This window comes from Schistocerca nitens, chromosome 7, assembly GCF_023898315.1.
Source record: "Schistocerca nitens isolate TAMUIC-IGC-003100 chromosome 7, iqSchNite1.1, whole genome shotgun sequence".
Taxonomy (NCBI): domain Eukaryota; kingdom Metazoa; phylum Arthropoda; class Insecta; order Orthoptera; family Acrididae; genus Schistocerca; species Schistocerca nitens.
In genome coordinates, this window is record NC_064620.1 from 22,152,554 (window position 1) to 22,174,852 (window position 22,299).

At 43.0% G+C, this 22,299-nt stretch overlaps 1 protein-coding gene and 1 pseudogene across 1 annotated transcript in view; one reads left to right on the top strand and one right to left on the bottom strand.

Annotated features, from left to right (window-relative positions):
• LOC126195237 (uncharacterized) overlaps positions 1–22,299 on the bottom strand; it is a 155,120-nt gene that overhangs the window by 30,776 nt on the left and 102,045 nt on the right. The window lies entirely within an intron of this gene.
• Positions 11,371–11,487, top strand: LOC126196462 (5S ribosomal RNA; annotated as a pseudogene).

The window sequence follows — 22,299 nt, forward strand, 5'->3', positions numbered from 1 at the left end:
GAATAGCGCCCTTCAGAAATCCTTGCATTTCGTCTGAAAACAGGACACATTAAATGTTCGAAAATCTTACTTCAAGACGTTGGTACTATTCGGCCGGTGACTCGAGAATACTTCATTAATTTCGCCAGAATGCCCCTTATTATTTTGTATAACAACATTGGAAGTAACAATCTATGAAGTACCTGCAACTCTACAGAATGAGGCGTGAAATGAAAGCCGACCAGATCTCCCGTTTAACCGCCAATGTAAATGGGACGGGTTATAACAGCTACAGGCATTCAAGCTATTGATATTCATTTGAATATCAAAGGGGTCGTTGCTGTCGGTTCGCTACCACCAGCATATGCAAAGCAGTTGCGCCAGCAACAGATATACTGTTTTGTAGTAAAAACATTCACACGCTTCCTGTACATGCGAAGTGCAACGTTGACAAATAATGCGTTTCTTGTATGGAAATCACTGACTGTAATTGAGAAATGTATTCACAAAGGTAACGATTCTTCATATTCAGTGGTGTCAAAATTAAACCAACTAACGGAAATTTTGCAAGATTTCGTTTACTTTGCCACAAAACAGTATAAACAGGTAATAATACAGGACTTAAATAACAATGTAACTATCCTGGTTCTACAATTTATTAGATTATTATTGGGTCGGCACCGACTCCTTGTAACTCACTTGGTTACTTCTTACTATTGACCTAAAGCATAGGCAAATGGTCGCTACTAGCAGTCGTCGTGCGGTACCTGTGAATATATCGTGCAGAACAGTCGTGTACTTGTTGCGTTCCGTGTAATTGGCATGAAGTGCCTTTGAGTGAACAAAACGTAGCGCTCGGAACTGTGCCCGAATATGTAAATGAACCAGATGCAAATGGAAATGCTTTTTGATTCTGAAATTAACGTGAGAAGATTACGGTCGCCACCGACTCTAACCATGCACCTAATCAAAGGCTTGGCCGAGTGGGAAAATAAAATAATTTGATCACAGACCAAAAACTCATAAAAGTGCATACGTTGTGATATCCCTCATAGGGGATGCGATGTAATTAATAGCATTGCCCGAGCACTGTTCACGAGAATCAAACATTTAAAATAAACTAGAAAATGCATGAACCCTGTGCATAAGATCAGCTCCCAGCAACACACCTGAAAATAAGACTTAATCTAAAGCATTTGTTTTAAAATAAAAGGGGAAACTAATCACTGAACCTGTGCGTAAGCAAACGCGTAGGATGTGCTAACGGGAAAGCTACGAGGTGAGTGGCTTAGGTGCAAAAACGTAACCTCTGAATACAAGAGAAAATTGTGGATAAAATCATTTATTCCTAAGACATGGATGTGAGGCATGTACACAATTCCTTATAACATTAATTCCTAAAACACTAAAGAAAAGCATCGATACATTCACCGTTATAATTTACACCTAAAATCATCGATGTGAATCATTCATACAACTGCGGTGGCCTGATAACTGATTGCAATAGCTCGCGAAACGGTACACGTTTCGCAGTATACCCGCGTGCCCACGTGGTTTGTGGATACGCAGTTTCTAGATATCGTGGCCAAGTTGCAACAATATCACATCACGCAATCATGAACAGTTAACATTCTTTAAAACAAACATGAGTTCGGACAGTTAGTGATGACGGTAGCCCAACAAACTCTGATGTTCAACCACATGGTTGGCCCCGCACGAACGAAAGCTATATAAAGGAAGGAAAATTTACGATAATTCAAAGCTATTAATATGTAGAATAATGAAAGTGCATACAGGCACAGCTGAAGGCAAACAGACATTCATACAGAAGCGAGTGCTCACTTCTTATCGACACCTTTGTGTGGCGCTCTTCCGGCGGGTCCTAGTCTGCTATAAAAATTTACTAAAAGAAAAATCCACCAAAGTTTTGCACTCCTTGCAGCGACAAGGTAAAGAAATCTTTCAGACTTCAAAAGCGAGACCAAAAGCTAACAGCTCTCCCCTCGCCAAGTAACAACGCGCCACGCGGTCAGTGTAACTCACCCTTCTTCGACTGGAGCACAGCTGTGGACGCTTCCCGTACCGGCGGCAGACTGCCTCGCTTTTTCTCCTCCAGCCTCTTCCACGCTCCACGTGGCCCGGAAAACCCAAATATGCGATTTCCGCCACCAACCTAACGCAGGTAGATTTCTCACAAGTAGCGCAAACCTCTTTGCCTACTTAACCACTATGAGAGTTGTCTATTATCTACGACTGCTGCTGAATCTGACTATCGCAGACTTTCTGCAGCACAATACGCCACCGTCGAGAAGTGTGACACGCAGCCACATTCATTCAGCCAGTTATGAAAAAAGAGAAAGAACTAAGAGAAAGAGATATGCTAGTGAGAGTGGGCTACCGGACTAATGAAAGGTGGCTACAGGACCCTTCCAACAACTGTGTTCATAGCGGTAGACAAAATTGTCCTTCGTTTCTTCCAACGTGACGGATTTGCTCAAACGTTCCGACTACTGGTTACTATTCTCAGTATGGGGTATGACCACCTCTGGCACCAATGCTCGCCCGATAACGACGGGGTAAGCTGTGAATAATGTCATCAGTCTCATGTTGAGGCAATAACGCCCATTCTTCCTGCAGAGCTGCTCTCAAGTCTTGGAGAGTGCTTTGTGGATGCTGACGTGACGCAAACTGTCTCCATAGTGCATCCCAGACAAGCTCTGTGGAATTCAAATCGGGAGAGGAAGCAGGTCACGCCATGCGTAGAACATTTTCCACTTCCAAGAAAACATCAACCATGCGCTCTCTATGAGGTCTAGCTTTATCCACCATCAAAACCAAGTCTGGTTCCACACCACCTCGCAACAACCGCACTTGTGGTCCCAAGATCTCATCACGATACCGGACAGCATTTAAACATTCCCGATTCACCTGTACAATTTCGAGTTATCCACATAACCCTGCCCACACCATTGGGGCACCTCTTTGATATCGGTCACTTTCCACAGTTCTTGGAACCCGAAATCGTGTTCCACGTTCCTTCCAGATGCGAATAAGTGGAGAATCACTCACCAGACCATCTTAGGACCATCTGAGAGAAGAACATTGGCCCACTGTTCGACATCCAAGTGGGTGTTGACGACTCCGCTCTAGACGTTCCCTTCTGTGAAGACGTGAAGCATCCGAGGTGCACATACGGCAACAGCACTTCTCCGACAATAAAGGCCACTCTGACGAAGCCTTCTGTCTGCTCTTTTCTCGATACAGCTCGTCCATTGTACGTTGCGAGGTCAAATGCCAGTTGCCGTCCAGAACTATGGGGGCACCGTCGTGGCCTTACAGCCGAATGACACTCCCCTCTTTCTGATATCACACATGGTCGGCCCTGCCCTGGTGTTCGAGATGCATAGAAACAACACAACGATCCACATTAAGCCATCGGGCAACATCAGTTTGCAACTATCCTGCTTCCATTGTTCTTAATGCCCTCCACTGCAGACAGCCCGGTGGGAGGCTTCTTTAGCCATACTGCCCCGTCTGTGACTGTGTACACATCGATTGTGGATGCGGAAGTACTTGGCACAAACTACTCCGTTTGATAGGTGCCCTGACGTCATTGTTGTCGTGGTTGACCGTTGACCGGAATGCCACTTTCATTGCAGAACACAATTGTACGGGCATCTGTTGACAGTTTGTATGACTATACCGTGAATTAGACATAAGACGGGAAAATAACGGTTTGTTGCTTTAATTTTGGACACCACTGTTTTATTTAAAGAACTGTATCATATCGTAATCTGTACATTTACAGAGAGAACAGCCGCCATCACGAATGATCTGCCAATAACAGAAACATATGACAGCTAGAAATCGCAAGTCCTAGGCGTAGAGGTAAAACAGCCACTACATACTCACCACTACAGTTTCTACAATAGTTCATGGATCTTTTCCTACGAAATCTAGAGTACACCAAGTACAACTGTGTAGTTCTTTCCGATAAAGTCACCGGAATTTACCTACGCTTCATCGAAGAAAACTGTAACTTCAAAAAACACATACACGTCGACTTGCTTGTCAGTAATTCTGTCTGCATACCGTAAGCCGTGGGCTCACAAAGCTTTCACCACACCCGGTTTAATATCCAGAGTTTTATGAAATCTAACATCTCCTCTATGATGTGAAGAAGTGACTTGGAGACGTTAACAAGTTTTATATTCCTCGCATGGCCGCAGTCGTAGAAATTTTGATGACTAGTTTAAACCCATAACAACCATATTCGTTTTACCGCGTACGCACACTTTCAAATACTTCTTCTGATGAAACAAAGTTTCACAGATCCTATTGCTCGTCTCCCATGGTAAGTTCTGTATTGTGGTGAGCATTTATACCGGCAATTTTAACGTAGTTTCCACAGACGGCGGCCGGCCGCTGTGGCCGAGCGCTTCGAGGCACTTCAGTCCGGAACCGCACTGCTGCTGTGGTCACAGGTTCGAATCCTGCCTTTGGCATGGATGTGTGTGAAATCCTTACGTTAGTTAGGTTAAAGTAGTTCTAAGACAAGGGGACTGATGACCTCTGATGTTAAGTTCCGTAATGCTTAGAGGCATTAGAACCACAGGCTGCGAACCAATAACCGATGATGAAAAAAAAAAAAAAAAAAAAAAAAAAAACTCTTCCTGCGTTCTAGAATGGAGCATGTTGCTTGCATCGTGACTAATTACGGTTTAAAAGATTCTAAACATGACTCCTATGCAAATAAATTATGGAAATAATCGTGCTCTCACTAACAGAGCACGAAATGAAATTAGCGATACACAATACAAGTCTCATATTCATTATTGGCGTGAAGCACGTTGTAACCGAAAACCGACCTCAGCGATGGCAATTTTGAATCCGACACCAGTACACACAATTTTCTTCCTTCACGCCGGTTGCTCTGTGCCAGTTCCTTATCCGAAGAGCGAAATAACAAGAGAATTTTTCGACAAAGTTTCTCTGCTTACCAATTTCAGGGCCGCGTTTTGCCTGTTATTTGGAAATGTCATTACGCAATGAAATATGAGGAAACATTTTGTGCGCTAATACTGAACTGGCGGATTAAAATTTCATTTGATTATAACGCCACGCGGAACTCCACCTGGTCTGTAATTACCGGTACGCGTCGGATTACTGAGTGCGTTATTTAAATTTTTTTGTATGTTGTGGAGGTCTGGTTCGGATGCTCCGGTGTCCGTGTGTTCTCGTACGTAGCAGTGGCAGAATAGCTGCTGGACAGCCGTTCGGGAAAAACTCAGACAAGCAGAAGCAGTCTATTTACGACCAGTTCATGAAAACTTTGGCTGTCGCTGTCATCAGACAGGCACGGCTGTTTCGTATGTGAACTTGTGCGCACGACAACAGTGGCTGTCTATACTTACTATGCACTCATGTTAATAGCACGATTTCGACGTTGACATTCCCTTGCGTTCTTAACAACCAACTGACAAAGCGTCGTCTTATCAAACACTGCTTTTATAGTCACATCCGAACCTGCCCGTAAACGGCCGAACTCAGTTATCAATTTCTCCTATATGCCATTTTCGCTACTACAAATTTAATAAAAGTGAACATTCACTGAAATATAAGACTGCTCCATGTACAGTGATAATGTTAAGTAACTGCAAAAAGAAGGAGACTCCCTTCAAAATACTGAATTTAAAACGTCGCTCGACAGCTTTCAAAATAACAGAAGGTTGCTCATACCAGAACCGTAATTAAAAATAGAGAATACTCACAACTGACAGTTTTCCTTTTTTGAAGCGTTGTGTAGGTTCTTGAGGAAGTTCACTTTGCAATATAATTTTACTGAATTCTGAAATCACTGGACCCGTATCTGATGGGTGAATTCAGACGGAAGATTCTTTGTTCAACATTGAGAGTCATTTTAAATCTATTCACTCTATCAGCTCTCATGGTGTGACTGAAGTTTTCGCTTATGGTTTAATTTTTAGCGATAACACCTCTGGCAGATTTTCTGCCACGACGATTTATAATTTTCCTTGATGACTGATTTGGAGTTCACGAACCTGCCTACCGGAATCTGGATGTACTAATTTATTTGTCAGTGATTCAGGTAAAATAACGCAAGAAGGAAGCCTCAATTTCACCTCGTGTTAAAGGTTATTTTCAGTAACTGATAAGATCTGAAATGTTCCAGTATCTCACTTAATGAAGCTACAATAGAGCGATCGCACGACTGCTAAAACTGCAGCGTCTCCGGAACACATAGGGCAGCGAAAGAACAAACAATCAGCACCTGATCGTAATATTTCTTACGCCCAAACTGAGTAAAAATGCACAGTATTACAAATCCAGTAAACACAAAGCTACATACACTCCGATAAATTCAAGCTAATAATCACAGTTCAGAAATTGTTCTAACTCAAGCACGATATATTGTTCCGAGTTCCGCAAAAATTGTGCCATTTGAGTTCCTCGCTGTTCTTTCAGCATTAATTCCATTCCGTTAACACATCGAGCAGGACCGGCTTGCCGCAGACATTCGTCTATTATGCAGATCAAGAGATATTGTAATGTATTTCATTTCTTCAGCGAGCGGAGTCGGGTGCTCGTTGGTGCTGTTAATACTATCGTATAGCTTTCGGAGAGCACTCTTCCAAAGGCCAGGTGCTATACGTCCACTGGTCTCACTAAGGGTAGTGGACTCCAGGAAGTGACAGAGATCTGTAACATTTTCATAATAAACGCGTGCATTCCCCATAACCGTTGACCATAGACCCCTCAGAAACGACATTATGTAAAAATAGAGACAAGTGTATATCACATATGTACGAATTAGAATAAACCTTGACTTGCGTCTTAGGTGATCCGTTATAAGCCCAGTATTATTTACTTAAAGGCGGAACTAATTCTTATCCGCACTGACATAGTAAGCTTCGAGAGGAGTACTTTCCGTTGCTCTGAGCACTATGGGACTTAACATCTGCCGGCCGCAGTGACCGTGCGGTTCTAGGCGCTACAGTCTGGAGCCGAGCGACCGCTACGGTCCCAGGTTCGAATCCTGCCTCTGGCATGGGTGTGTGTGATGTCCTTAGGTTAGTTATGTTTAATTAGTTCTAAGTTCTAGGCGAGTGATGACCTCAGAAGTTAAGTCGCATAGTGCTCAGAGCCAATTAACATCTGAGGTCATTAGTCCCCTAGAACTTAGATCTACTTAAACCTAACTAACCTAACGACATCACACACGTCCATGCCCGAGGCAGGATTCGAACCTGGACCGTAGCGGTCGCGCGATTCCAGACTGTAGCGCCTAGAACCGCTCGGCCACACCGGCCGGCGTAGTTTCCGTGACTTTATCTGACAAAGCCTTATACGAGAGCACGGCTTAACTTTGATTTCGAAATGATTTGACAAAGCCATTTTAAGCAACTGCGGTACCTCCCTCGAAGCAGAAGGTCAAAATATCACAGGTCATATATTAGTTTCACTTAGTTGAAGTTATATTAATTAATATTAGTGCTTTTCATATATGTTATAAATTAAATTTTCCACAGATGTCAGTACACTTTGCCCGTCTACTGATGGTACTGTGTACGCCGAATCTGAGGAATCTGTGACTTTACCCCATACGCATTTCACAACTCCGAGTGTGAGGCACCAATCAGCAGTGGAAAATAGAAAACAGCAAACAAACAACAGTTTAGCTCCTAGGTAGTGTTCGCGTCACATGGGACTGCGAGTCGCTCCTGAAACCACAACCGGCCACGGGCTACATTAGGTTACGGACGTTCATTGTCCAAGGCTGATTTCCCTGTGGCACGGGAGTTAACAGCCTGCTACGCCCATTTCTCGCTCAGGCATTTATTCGGAAGCTTCCGCTCAGGAGAAAGACATATCAAGCTTATCTATAGCCCTGTCGTCGAGAACTACGAAAAAAGTCGGAACACATATATGGTTTCACATACCGCATACGAAATACACTGTTTTCGGGTTGCTAATAGGACTTTACATCTGTGCTTACGGAGCCTTTTCCGAACGATGTGTGTATTAAATCTTGTTAGTGACACCATGAACATTTTCTCTACGACAGTCACTTAGAATTTTAATTTGTTTTATCACTTTATTTCGCCAGTCACTTATTGCTGAAGTTATTTAAAGGTGGTAATCTGTACCAAGGATCGACTGTAAACAGTTTGGTTAACTTGAACTGTTACGGCGTAAAGTCAAGCTCCGGCACGCCAGTCGCGAACGACAGGGAAGTAAAGGCTGTGACAAGAGATCAGCCAATAGCACGCTGAGCGGCCCTCCCACCAGGACGACAAAGGAACACCAGCGGCCCCTATGTGAAGAGAACATAAGCTCCGCGACCGAGTGGTGACGGCCCAGTTCAATAGCAGCTTCAACACTAGGCACATGGTAGCAGTTCAGGAAAGACTTTTGTCAGTTAGGGATCAGTAGTCATTGCAAAGACTGATTATTTCGTATGTCGCCGATTGCTTGCGACACAGCTGTGTAATTACGAAAGTTAAGTGTTGTATTTGATCAATTGTAACAAAACTGATTTGTACTACTTGTTTGATTGTTTGTCTAGCGAACCGAGAATGCAGGCTTTCTAGACACTACATGAACGATCATGTGTTATGGTGCCGGTGCAGTGGGCCAATCGCAGTGTTCCACGTCAGGTAACGTTGTCTGGCTTAAGCGTTTGAACTAAAAGTGCGTCGAGTTGGTCACGAAGCAAGTGAGAAGTGTGGTGTTAAATGGAGCTGCTCGCTGTGTTTGGTGTTTGGTGAAAGAGGTGATACTATCGGAATTATCAATAGGTGTTCCCTATTTGCAGTTTTACATTTCATGGCCACTGTTTTAAGTAGCGAGGTTATTGTGGTTGGAAGTATGCTCGGCGTGTCGTTGCGAGTTCATTGTTTCACGAGGTTCTTAGCCACTAATTTGGTGCAGAACCGGAATTCAGTCATTCACTCCGAACATTAGTTCAGTCATCTCATTCATTCCACCATTCTGTTTAGTTTATTAAATATTTTATATCGTAAGTGTAACATGGTCTTTTGATGTTCCCATATTTTGTTAACTTCGCACAAGCATTTGTGTTGCTTGTAAGAGGCTGTGTACTGTTCTGCCTAATGGGTTTTTAAATTTCTTATAGAACGTCAAATTCACATACTTTCTCTTATGTGAAACTCCTCAGTTACTGATTTTATACTTACTGTAAGCATATAACTATAATCCTGCCGCCAAACAAGACGGTGTGTTACAAGACGTCACTTCTGTCTCACGTAAAAGATGTATTTGGTAAATTTCCGCTACTATTTCCTACCACAGGTAATATCCCATATTTCAGACACTACGTATTTCCGTATTGTGCACGAATTTAACTACAAATAAGGTAGGTTTTGAGGCTGATGCCGTTCGGATAGACTGTGTATGTGATTCTGCAGTGAATCACAAGCAATCAAAAACGAAATATTTTCTTGCTATTTTCTAACACATTTTTGATAAACCATGGATATTCCAGTCTTTCGAATCACATCATCAATCAAGCGACTTTATGTCGTGTTGCTGGGAAATACCCACTTTTACAGCGAACGAAATTAGAGTTGTATATTAAAACTTTCTCAGGTGAAAATGTGTGCCACGATCGGGACTCGAAGCTGGGATCTCCTGCTGACATGTTAGGCGGTCTATCCATCTGAGCCACCGGGGGCAAAGAGGATAGTGCGTCTGCAGGGTCTACCTCGCGCACGCCTCCCACGAGACCCACATTCTCTCCTTATATGTCCACATACTACATTCGTAATGTCCCTACCCAACATACTCATTACTCGTAGAAGACATTCTTACCAAGTCCCGTAAGGGTTCGTGTAATTATATACATCCGCACAGAAGAAGATCATGGACGGTATTTTCAGAACGATATACTTATGTGGATATGGTGTCTGTTCTTTCGGACATCTCCGCAAGAACAGACATCATATCCATATAAGTATACGGGGTGATTCAAAAAGAATACCACAACTTTAGGAATTTAAAACTCTGCAACAACAAAAGGCAGAGCTAAGCACTATTTGTCGGCGAATTAATGGAGCTATAAAGTTTCATTTAGTGGTACATTTGTTCGCTTGAGGCGCTGTTGACTAGGCGTCAGCGTCAGTTGATGCTAAGATGGCGACCGCTCAACAGAAAGCTTTTTGTGTTATTGAGTACGGCAGAAGTGAATCGACGACAGTTGTTCAGCGTGCATTTCGAACGAAGTATGGTGTTAAACCTCCTGATAGGTGGTGTATTAAACGTTGATATAAACAGTTTACAGAGAATGGGTGTTTGTGCAAAGGGAAAAGTTCTGGACGGCCGAGAACGAGTGATGAAAATGTAGCACGCATCCAGCAAGCATTTGTTCGCAGCCCAGGAAAATCGACTCGCAGATCTAGCAGAGAGCTGCAAATTCCACAATCAACTGTATGGAGAGTCCTACGAAAAAGGTTAGTTATGAAACCTTATCGTCTGAAATTGGTTCAAGCACTGTCTGCAGCTGATAAGATTAAAAGAATCGATTTCTGTGATTTTATCCTTGCTCAAATGGAAACAGATGAATCCTTCGTTTCAAAGATTGTGTTTAGTGATGAAGCAACTTTCCACACTAACGGGAAAGTCAACCGTCACAATGTCTGTATATGGGGCACTGAGAATCTGCGGGAAACAACTCAATATGAACGTGACTCGCCTAAGGTGAACGTTTTCTGTGCCATTTCAGCCAATAAAGTTTTTGGTCCCTTTTTCTTCGAAGGTGCTACTGTAACTGGACTACAGTATCTGGAGATGTTAGAGAATTGGCTGTTCCCTCAGATCGAACAAGAAGCACAACAATTCATATTTCAGCAGGATGGAGCGCCACCACATTGGCACTTATCTGTCTGTAACTACCTGAACGTCAACTACCCGAGGCGATGGATCGGCCGCCAGGCAGCCCGTGACTGAGCACTTCATCACTGGCCTCCAAGAAGCCCTGATCTTACCCCCTGCGATTTTTTCTTATGGGGGTATGTTAAGGATATGGTGTTTCGGCCACCTCTCCCAGCCACCATTGATGATTTGAAACGAGAAATAACAGCAGCTATCCAAACTGTTACGCCTGATATGCTACAGAGAGTGTGGAACGAGTTGGAGTATCGGGTTGATATTGATCGTGTGTCTGGAGGGGGCCATATTGAACATCTCTGAACTTGTTTTTGAGTGAAAAAAAAAACCTTTTTATATACTCTTTGTAATGATGTATAACAGAAGGTTATATTATGTTTCTTTCATTAAATACACATTTTTAAAGTTGTGGTATTCTTTTTGAATCACCCTGTAGTTTCATAGTGGTCTTATAATAGATTTTCGGGCAACGGCCTTGCCACAGTGGATACACCGGTTCCCGTGAGATCACCGAAGTTAAGCGCTGTTGGGCGTGGCCGGCACTTGGATGGGTGACCATCCAGCCGCCATGCGCTGTTGCTAGTTTTCGTGGTGCACTCATCCTCGTGATGCCAAATGAGGATCTACTCGACCGAAAGGTAGCGGCTCCGGTCACAGAAAACCATCATAACGACCGGGAGAGCGGTGTGCTGACCACACGCCCCTCCTATCCGCATCCACAGCTGAGGATGATACGGCGGTCGGATGGTCCCGATGGGCCACTTGTGGCCCGAAGACGCAGTGCTTTATAATAGATTTTCAGGTTCACTCATGTTCACTTTGCCTACTTTTTTTGCGTTGAGCCATTAATGGCAGATGGTAACTTACTGCAAGCACGTTTGAAAATGTTCAAGGGGGAAAAAACTACTTGCATATGCCTAGAGTCGCAATTTTTAATTTGCCGGCTGGCTATCGATTCCTTGTAACATCGTAACGCCATGTTCCGACGCGTACTAGCCTCGCCGCGCTAGCTTCCCCAGCAGTGTGTCGTATGACGCGTACTTGGGAAGCTAGCATTATGACCTGCGTGCCTGTTGATCGCATATGGTAGTACTTGGCACTGAAACTGGAGGCAGCACGCAAATTAGAAACGGTGACTGTAGCCTTAGGCACATAGTTTTCTCAGATTGTGTTGGCCGCTGTTCCAACTGACAGTATGTAGTGAATACGTAATACTGAAGGGGGCAAAATTAGCTAAACGCAGAAGGAATTAATTACAGTGTTTACCACTAATGAAATGCAGTAATATTTTTGTATGTTAGAGTAGGAAATTTGGAGTAGGAATTAAAATCCATGGAGAAGAAATTAAAACTTAAAGGTTCGCCGATGACATTGTGATTCTGTCAGAGACAGTAAAGGACCTGGAAGAGCAGCTGAAAGGAATGGACAGTGTCTTGAAAGGAGGATATAAGATGAACATCAACAAAAGCAAAACGAGGATAATGGAATGTAGTCGAATTAAGTGGGGTGATGCTGAGAGAATTAGATTAGGACATGAGACGCTTAAAGTAGTAAAGGAGTTTTGCTATTTGGGGAGCAAAATAACTGATGATGGTCGAAGTAGAGAGGATATAAAATGTAGACTGGCAATGGCAGGGAAAGCGTTTCTGAAGTAGAGATATTTGTTAACATCGAGTATAGATTTAAGTGTCAGGAAGTCGTTTCTGAAAGTATTTGCATGTAGTGTAGCCATGTACGGAAGTGAAACATGGACGATAAATAGTTTGGACAAGAAGAGAATAGAAGCTTTCGAAATGTGGTGCTACAGAAGAATGCTGAAGATTAGATGGGTAGATCACATAACTAATGAAGAGGTATTGAATAGAATTGGGGAGAAGAGGAGTTTGTGGCACAACTTGACTAGAAGATTGGATCGTTTGGTTTACGTGTTCTGAGGCATCAATGGATCACCAGTTTAGTATTGGAGGGCAGTGCGGAGGGTAAAAAACGTAGTGCGAAACAAAGAGATGAATACACTAAACAGATTAAGAAGGATGTAGGTTTCAGTCGGTACTGGGAGCTGAAGAAGCTTGCACAGGATAGAGTAGCACGGAGAGCTGCATCAAACCAGTCTCTGGACTGAAGACCACAACAACAACAAAATAAATATAAATTCTGTCAAGAAATGTAGTGAGCCTTTGGACTGAACAATGAAAAAATTTTCAGGCAATGCATACTTTCACTTCCGGAATTTGCATCCACGCTGATTTTTTTTTTTTTTTTTTTTTTGTAAAATGGGTAACAGGCTGTGTTCTAAGCCACATTTCTGTGCCCAAAGTTTTATTTCCAAAATCTGGAAACATCATCAGAGGCTCTAATGGCTCAGACTGTAGTTTTAAACACAAACGTGTTGAGCAACCAGAACTGACTGTACGTATCAGCGCAAAGATCGGATCGTGTCGCAATCAGACACCTTCCTAAGATCCAGGCCTTGCGCCGGCTTTTGATAGTGACATTTTACTGTGATATAAATTGCGCTGTTCGCTTGATATAACACTGAGCTGCACAATTTCTCTAACTTCAGCTCGTCTTTATAGTTGACGTTGTGCGATGTGTTGGAATCATGTGCCTCTTCGAAATAAAGAATGCAGACTGCACAGCAGGTGGGTGTGGTACCACCACTCTACGGTTAGTGCAGACGCTGAGCTCTTTAGATGAGTTGATAATGCAGTGCTCTTTGAAACTGAAGACACTGTGTCTTACATGGTACGTACGTCGCGCCATTAAGTTTGCCAGCGTCCGCGGAGCTACTTTCCTACACATACCAGAGCGAACATTGAAACTAAGCCTTCTCTTATGCTCCCCGCGTCAGATATGAATCGACTTATCACAACAGTGACCTTACAGATATGTAAATCCTGTGAAATCTATCTGTTCTCGTCACAATTATACTTGTATCACAGCCTCGAGTTCTGTCAGTTTTGGCAGAAAATACTACACTATGGGATCACTTGTCTTCACATGCGTACTCAGATTTCACGTAGATGTACGCTGATGAGCCAAAACGTTATGACCACCTTCACAGTAGCTTGTTTGTACGTCTTTGGAACGAAATACGTCAGTGATTCTGCCAATCAGGTATTGGACCTCCTTTTTTTTTTTTTTTGTAGGTTTGTGGAGATATGTGGCATTAGATGTCTACGCACAGATCGTGTAATTCGCGTAAATAATGGGCCGCTGATTTGTGTACGCGGTGATGGCGCTCGATAGCGATCCAGATGGGTTCCATGGGATTTACATCCTCCGAATGAGGTCGCTGAGGCATCAGTATAGTGCTCCTAAAACCACACTAGCACAGTGTGTGTCCAAGACGGACAACTGTACTGCAAATAGATGACACCCCCGTCGGGGAAGACATCAAGCATGAAGGGATGGAGCTGTCAGCGTGTCTTCGATAACTACCACAGGTTCCATGCGAAAATACTGCTCCCATCAGCCTGTGACCGTGCCGCGCTGCACGTTTCGAGCTCCTGTTCGACTCGCTGACGGCGTTTGTGTAGACGACCAGCGACCTAGTGTAGCAAAAGTGTAATTAACGCGAAGAGTCGTCACGTTTCCATTGCTATCGACCGTCGAATCCCGATGGTCCCGTACCCACTACGATCGTAACTGACGATGTCGTTGGGTCAATATGGGTAGTTTGCCGCTCCATGTGTGATGAACGGTATGTTTCGAAACACTTGTGCTCGCACCAGCATTATGCTCTTTCGGCACAGATCACCATCTACCCTACATTTCAGAGCAGACAAGCCTCTGAACCCCACATTCAGTCAAGAGTCGTGGACTTCCAACCATTTAGCGTCTAGCAGTTGTTTCACTACCCTTCTATCTCTTCTCGTAGATGCTCACGACAGTAGCACGTCAACATTCGCCGTTTTCGAGATACTCGTTCACAGGGTCTCCTTAATAATAACCTGTTCTTTGTCAGAGCTGCTTACCTCAGTGGATTCCCCCATTTGCAACGCATATCTTTGCTAGGGTGATCCCCGTATGTGCTCTGGTTACATACATTGTAAGACGTCGTGGTCTCCTGACCTTCACTGCTTACATATTCCGCCCTCACAATCATATTCCGCACATCAAGGCGCTTCATTCGAACACAAACTCGATAAGATAAAGTCAATGTTGTATGAATTCATGTAAACGATACACAAATAACAAGTAGGCGCACCGTGGTTGAAAACTCGAGACTGGCGTACACACACACATTCAAGACACGACGGTCGCAGGGGATTGCTTTTAGTTCGAGAGAGAAACCGCACAATGGGACGCCAGTCCCTTCAGAGGACGACTCAGCCTATCTCTGTTGGCTGGTGACGGCCCGTGGAGTGGACAGCGTTTGCCCGAGTGAAAGGAGGAATAACCCCATGTTTGGCTTAAAAGCAAATTCCGCTACATTATGTGGGAGCGCCCAGCTTACACATTCTTTACAAACATAGCACGCACTTTCAGAGGTGTTCACAGGGAGACAGCAAACCCCAAACGCTGATGCTACAGATTTCCGGATTGGTCACCTTAAGGGGCTCCGGAACGCCCTATACTTGCAATGTTAAAATAACGCTTATAAATTACATCTTTCCTCACAAAGTATTTGAGGTAGGAAGTTGAACTTTTTACAGATTATTTATTGGAATATGGCCTACAACTTAACACAGGTATTTTACAAAATTTTAGTTCAGTAATTAAAGATGATTTTTTTTCAATTGTAATTAAAATTCACAACATTTTTTTGCAATTTTTTATTTATATATTCAAAAATATACAGTTTTTTTGGAAAAAGGCTGTGTTAAATTATGCAGAAGGTACTGTGTAACATTTACCGAAAGTTTTAAACAAATATGTTTGGAAGATCCTTAGAAAACATGTAATTAGTATGAGAAAATAAAGGTTTTGGGAATCGAGCGACAAAGATTGGATTAACTTTTTAGTGCATTCCAGGTCCATAGGATGGATTATCTTCATCCTCTGCAAACTCCTCCTCCAGCTTCCTCTTGTTCCTCCTCCTGTTTACTCTTGCTTGTATTTCTAGACTCTTTACAGCCCTGTCTGCAGCCCGAAGGCGTTCCTTGTCTAAAGCAAGCATCGCTCGTACCATGTTAGAACCTATCTTCATTCCCATATTTCTAAATACCTTGCACCTTACAATGTTGCCATCATTGAAAGTCGCAACAGCATCATACACACCAAAGTGAAGTGTTTCTATTCCAACAAATACAGTCTTGGGGATTCTCGACCATGTAACACTATTTACACTTTCATTGGGGTTTTGAGTTTTTCTGTGAATACACTTTTTCAACAGTTCAGGTGCTGCTAAGTCTCTGAAAATAGGTTTTATCACCTCCATTATTGCATGAGGCAGACTATGCTTATGAGTGTACACTTCACCAGTTAGCAATCCTTTGTTATATTTACACCAACTGTCTTCTTCTTTGGGACACAAGCTATGTTGGGGATTTTCATCGTCTTTATTGTTTACAGTAATAACACATACCTTTGGCTTTCCAACATTTCTCCTTTTCTTAAAAGCCTTCAGAGGATTTCTAATAACTTTACTTTTACTCATTATTATACTTCACCAAAACAGAGACCCAAGAAACAGAATTAATTACGAATATTTTCGAGATAACGACAGAGTAAATAAACATGAAACAATCGACAATCACACCAGCGATATATATTGAACCATCACAGGTTAGCCACAACACATACTTTATCTCACATCACTAAAATGTACCTGATGAACACGGACGTTAATAATAACACCATTTGCAACAGTTTAACAGCGCCACAGTGGGTCACGCCCTTGTAGAACACATTTCAAAAAAATTTAAAAATAGTTGTAGTCTTCGGAATTGAAAAAATTATATATCTGTTAAAAGGTAATAGTCTGCAGATTCAGAAAACGCAAAAAAGTAAAAATTGAACTTTTCATGATTTTGAGCCTTTCCGGAGCCCCTTAAATGAAAAGTCATTCTCCCATTTTAGAAGAGCAATGCTGATTGGTAGACGATATTCCTGATGCCTTGAGCTGAAGGAGTAATGGAAGAGGCCGAAAGATATACCCCTTCACGTCTGGCGTGGAGAGGGGCCGTTCCGTTGTCGCTCCTGGAGCGAGAACACGTAACGAGAGCGTGTGCGCACATACGTGTACTCAAAGAGCGAGGAACAAGTCTCTCCTCAGTACTTCACTGGGAGAGCACTTCTGTCGAGAGCGAATCAGAGGGCGACTCTATATTGTGTCCTTGCGATTAAGCGCTGTTCACTGTGTTGCCCGCCACAATTACTGTGCAGTTGAACGGACAGAGTTATAGTTAAACGCCTGCTAGCGAATTTTGACTCTCATCGCGGTGGACTGGTTATCTGACCGGTGTACCACGCCAATAGTTAGACTAGGGGCGAATAGGAATCCTTGACTTCATCAAGGCATGGGGAGAGTTTGATTGGCGAAGGTGAATCCAGATAGAACGAGAGTTATCTTATTTGTCAGCAGTGAGCGGCGAAGACAGCAGTCATCGGAGCTTACAGTATTGTATGCTACAGCACTTGCGAGCCCCATATTTCCTCCACAACAGTACACGTCTCTGCATTTCACACGTGACAGCTGTACCTGGCAACATTCTAACGGATAATTATTCAAGTTGAGTAGGTGCGGCTCTCAGCCATTCTGCCAAGCCAATAAAAATCTTAAACTTTGTATAGAAATTTCATTCGCGAATCCTATCCTTCAGAAGTAACTTCACATTCAGAAAAGAACCCGGAAATAACGTGTTAAATTCGTAACTAAAAGTGCCATTGTGATTTATCAGAATTTTTGGAAAATAAATAATAACTTTCGTTAGTTTCATGTTTTTCTTAAACTAACTAGCACTACTCCAGTACCCAAGTATCCCACTAGTTAGCGCGACTGCTACGGTCGCAGGTTCGAATCCTGCCTCGGGTATGGATGTGTGTGATGTCCTTAGGCTAGTTAAGTTTAAGTAGTTCTAAGTCCTAGGGGACTGATGACTACAGATGTTAAGTCCCATAGTGCTCAGAGCCATTTGAATTTATCCCACTAGTTACATAAGAAATCTTGTGAATTTTTGTGTCATTTCCTTACAGCGGACGACTCCAGAAGATATTTATTGCTGAATGTTTTTGAGGCACTTCTCTTTAGAACGTTAGGAGCGTCTGTCTGACTTCTGTAGTAGTGTGGGGTTGGAAATTGCATCTTGCAGGAGCCACAGGGTAAAGGGTACATCTCAGTTTAATGCGTTGCGCAGAACGACAGAATAGCAACCCAGCCACTTCCAACGTTTGTTACCGCTTCACGTGGCCGGAACGTCACCAGGCGGCATCAAACGTCGCGATGGGCTGTGGTCGTAATGTTCTAGCTCATCAGTGAATGTCGGCTCGCGGTGCTTCTCTGCTGAGGAAGTACACATTAACATGCGGGAAGCAATCCACTACAATTTCTGCCCTGCTTCTTATGTAACACCATCCCAATGCCACCTCGTTTCACATGTTAGTTATGTATTTACATGTGCCATTGAACATTCGAAAGGCATTTTTATCGAAATGATGTGGTACGAGTCAATTTCCCGGACCGAACTCCTTTATGAGCCACATACAGCTTAAATAATGGGTAATAACGTCGTTTCTTCTCATGTAATGATTATCCATGACAAAAGTAGTTTTCAGCAAAGCAAAATAAAGCAAGCCCAACACCCAGAGGTGTTGGAAGTGGATAGAGGCACGGGACGAAGCCTACACAGGGCGAGCTACTCGCTGGCGAAGGCTTGGAAGGCGAGCTAGCAGCGACGCAGGCCGTAAATTCCAGTTATTAGTTTCTGTTTACGCGGGATATTGGGCCTGGCAAGTGCCCAGGCTGTTTTTCTGCTAACGGTGCCTCCAAAGGCTGCTGGAAGAACGGGCGGTTACGCCTAAGTGCCTGAGAATGGCTTTCCTCAGACTTCTGACGTAACACCGGAAGTATTCAAGCTTTGTGTTGGCTTTCTCCAGCGCTGCAGTTACGTGGCGCGATCTGCTACCAGCAGTATTTGGTCTTATAAATGTACATACTGAAACGCCCGCTAAACCAACTCTGACTGAAAGGAAGGCATCGGCGCTTGTTCGTGACGTCAGGCCAGCTAGGCACGGCGAACGCCAGGTCTGTTGCAGGCATACTCATAATGGTGGTGTCTCCCTCTCTGACACAGGAAAATGTGAAACTATTGACGGTAGTTGACCAACACACATTGTTCCGAGAGATTTCTGCAGTCAATTAATTGTGCAATTCATTACACTTCTTAACAAATAGTGTACTCCTGAACTTACATTTCCACCTGTTTTAAGGATTGACATACAAAAACAACTTCATGGTCAAGCAGCAACAGAATTCTTGCTTCTTTACCTTATTTGTAAATCTGAGGAAGTTACGTTTGTACTGGTTTGCTGTTACAAGAAACTGTGAACATATTGTTGCTCTTCTTTAGGTATCTTGGTTTGCTATGGGGTGAGGAGCACTGAATGTTAATGAAATATCGTGGGATTGTATACGTTGGGGGAGGGGGTGGGGTACAGAAGAAGAGGCAAAAGAGAGATACTTGTTTTATCAAATAAAATTTTTTTATCTTATAAAGTTTCTCCTTTCAGTTGCAAGAGGGGAAAATTTATCTTTTCTAATGTGCATGTTTAAAAAAGTTCAAGCTCAGCAGTATTTTCGATGTATGAAGCTATTTTGTTTCCTGTTTAGAATTCCTTTCGTTGAAAACGACTGTAATTTAATGACTGGCAACAGTTGGACATTTACACATCTAAATTAGTTCACATTTCCAGTGACGATGTCAAACGAAAAATAAATAAATAAATGAATAAATAAATAAATAAATGAAACGAGTTCATTGTAAAGGGGTTGGGGTGAGTTTCGATGACAAAATGGATCAAGTAAATATAGTTTCTTGAATGTAAAATATCCGAAGCTTGCAATGGGGCAAAGCATCTTCTCATTTTGATCTACGATTGTTTCGACAGGATTCAGTAATACAGAACTATGATCTTCATGTGTAAGTTTAAGAAGCAAGAAAATCTTTCATCTAAATAAAACTGCAGAATCGAAAACAATACCAAACAGTTTGTTCAAAAATAAGAGATTTATAGCGATAAGCACGCCCAGGCGTTTCTACCTGCAACAGACCTTGCGTTCGCCTTGCCTAGTTGACGTGACGTCACCAACAAGCGCCGAGGCCTTCCTTTGAGTCGGTGTTGGCTAAACCCGCTGAGCAGAACAGGTGATTAGAATTGTGGAAAGGGCCAAATAAGGTCTCGGTCAGTTTCACGTCAAAATTGTAATTTATTGTAGTTTAATAACACCTTTAAACAAAAGCGGCACATAGCAGAACCTTTACAACTACGAGTTTCAAACTCAAATTCTTTCACGGCTAAAGGCCTCCAAACAATAAATCTTACAAGCAAAAAATAAATTTTAAGTAAACGAAGGCACGCAGTTAAAATTACAAGTACAATATAAACATATTGAAGCTAGGGTGAAATCCTGAATGCAAGGGTGGATAGACAAACATAAACAAGATGCAACACAAACGCCTAAACGCCCACAATAAATTTTCAAGATTTTAAAATAAATTACCATAACCTTTCAAAGGCAGAAGGCCGCAATGTTTAAGCTTGAAAGGTAATTTTAAGAATAAGGTTCCAAGGTTAAAGGCCCACAATTAATTTTCTAAAATTAAAAAATAATATAACTGTGGTGTCACCGCCAGACACCACACTTGCTAAGTGGTAGCCTTTAAATCGGCCGCGGTCCGTTAGTATACATCGGTCCCGCGTGTCGCCACTATCAGTGATCGCAGACCAAGCGCCGCCACACGGCAGATCTAGTCTAGAGAGACTTACTAGCACTAGCCCCAGTTGTACTGCCGACTTTGCTAGCGATGGTTCACTGTCTACATGCGCCCTCATTTGCAGAGACGACAGTTTAGAATAGCCTTCAGCTACGTCATTTTCTACGACCTAGCAAGGCGCCACATTCTTCAAGAGTGTATTCTGAACAGATAGTATTGTGAATCATGTACTGTCAAGAGCGACGTTCATCATTAATGGATTAAAGTTAAGTATCAAACTAATTACGTCCGCTTTCTGAATTCTAATTCCTTGTCATGTTCCAGACCTCACGTCAGTATAGTTCTTCCCTCGTCACGCCAGCCTGCGTGAGCTAAAACGCGTGCATTTCGGCCTCCATTCGTAGCACGGTGTTGGCTCTTCAGCCAACACAACAATAACCATAAGCCTTAAGTACTGAGTAGCTGAAACCGGACTAAAGGAAAAGAGACAACGCAACGGCAATAATCTTTCAGCACATATCTACTTGCCGGAATTCAAACTTACTCACATAAAACACAGTAATACCAAGAACATTTTTTTATCATTGGCTATGATGGATTACAAACAGACAATGAAACTCCGGTGAGAAAGACAGTAAAGAAAACAGCACTCAGAAGCCTCCATGGGTTGGTCTGCCCTCGTTAACTTAGGTGAGACAGGAGGTGAGCCCAACTACACTTGATCCGTCGGAACCCAACCAAGGGACAGCCACGGACCGACCGAGAAATACCTTGCTTCACACCAACATGAGAATTCAAACATAAAATGTTACATCCGTAATTATCCACAATCAAATATGTATGTGTATTAAGCTGTCAAAACTACACACCGTGTTGGACAGTGACAACAGCTGAGGAAAGGACACTGCCTGAAATTACGTTAATGGCCAGGGCAGGTAATCGGAACACTAACGGGCACAAGGCGGAAAATTCCGCTGGTGCATTTGAACTGCAGTCAATATAGTTAATTCCACCGCATGGCGGCTAAATTTCAGCAATACAAACACTCGGTGTTGCTCACAGAAAAACTACATCTACATCTACATTCTACATTTATACTCCGCAAGCCACCCAACGGTGTGTGGCGGAGGGCACTTTACGTGCCACTGTCAATACCTCCCTTTCCTGTTCCAGTCGCGTATGGTTCGCGGGAAGAACGACTGTCTGAAAGCCTCCGTGCGCCCTCTAATCTCTCTAATTTTACATTCGTGATCTCCTCGGGAGGTATAAGTAGGGGGAAGCAATATATTCGATACCTCATCCAGAAACGCACCCTCTCGAAACCTGGCGAGCAAGCTACACCGCGATGCAGAGCGCCTCTCTTGCAGAGTCTGCCACTTGAGTTTATTAAACATCTCCGTAACGCTATCACGGTTACCAAATAACCCTGTGATGAAACGCGCCCCTCTTCTTTGGATCTTCTCTATCTCCTCCGTCAACCCGATCTGGTACGTATCCCACACTGATGAGCAATACT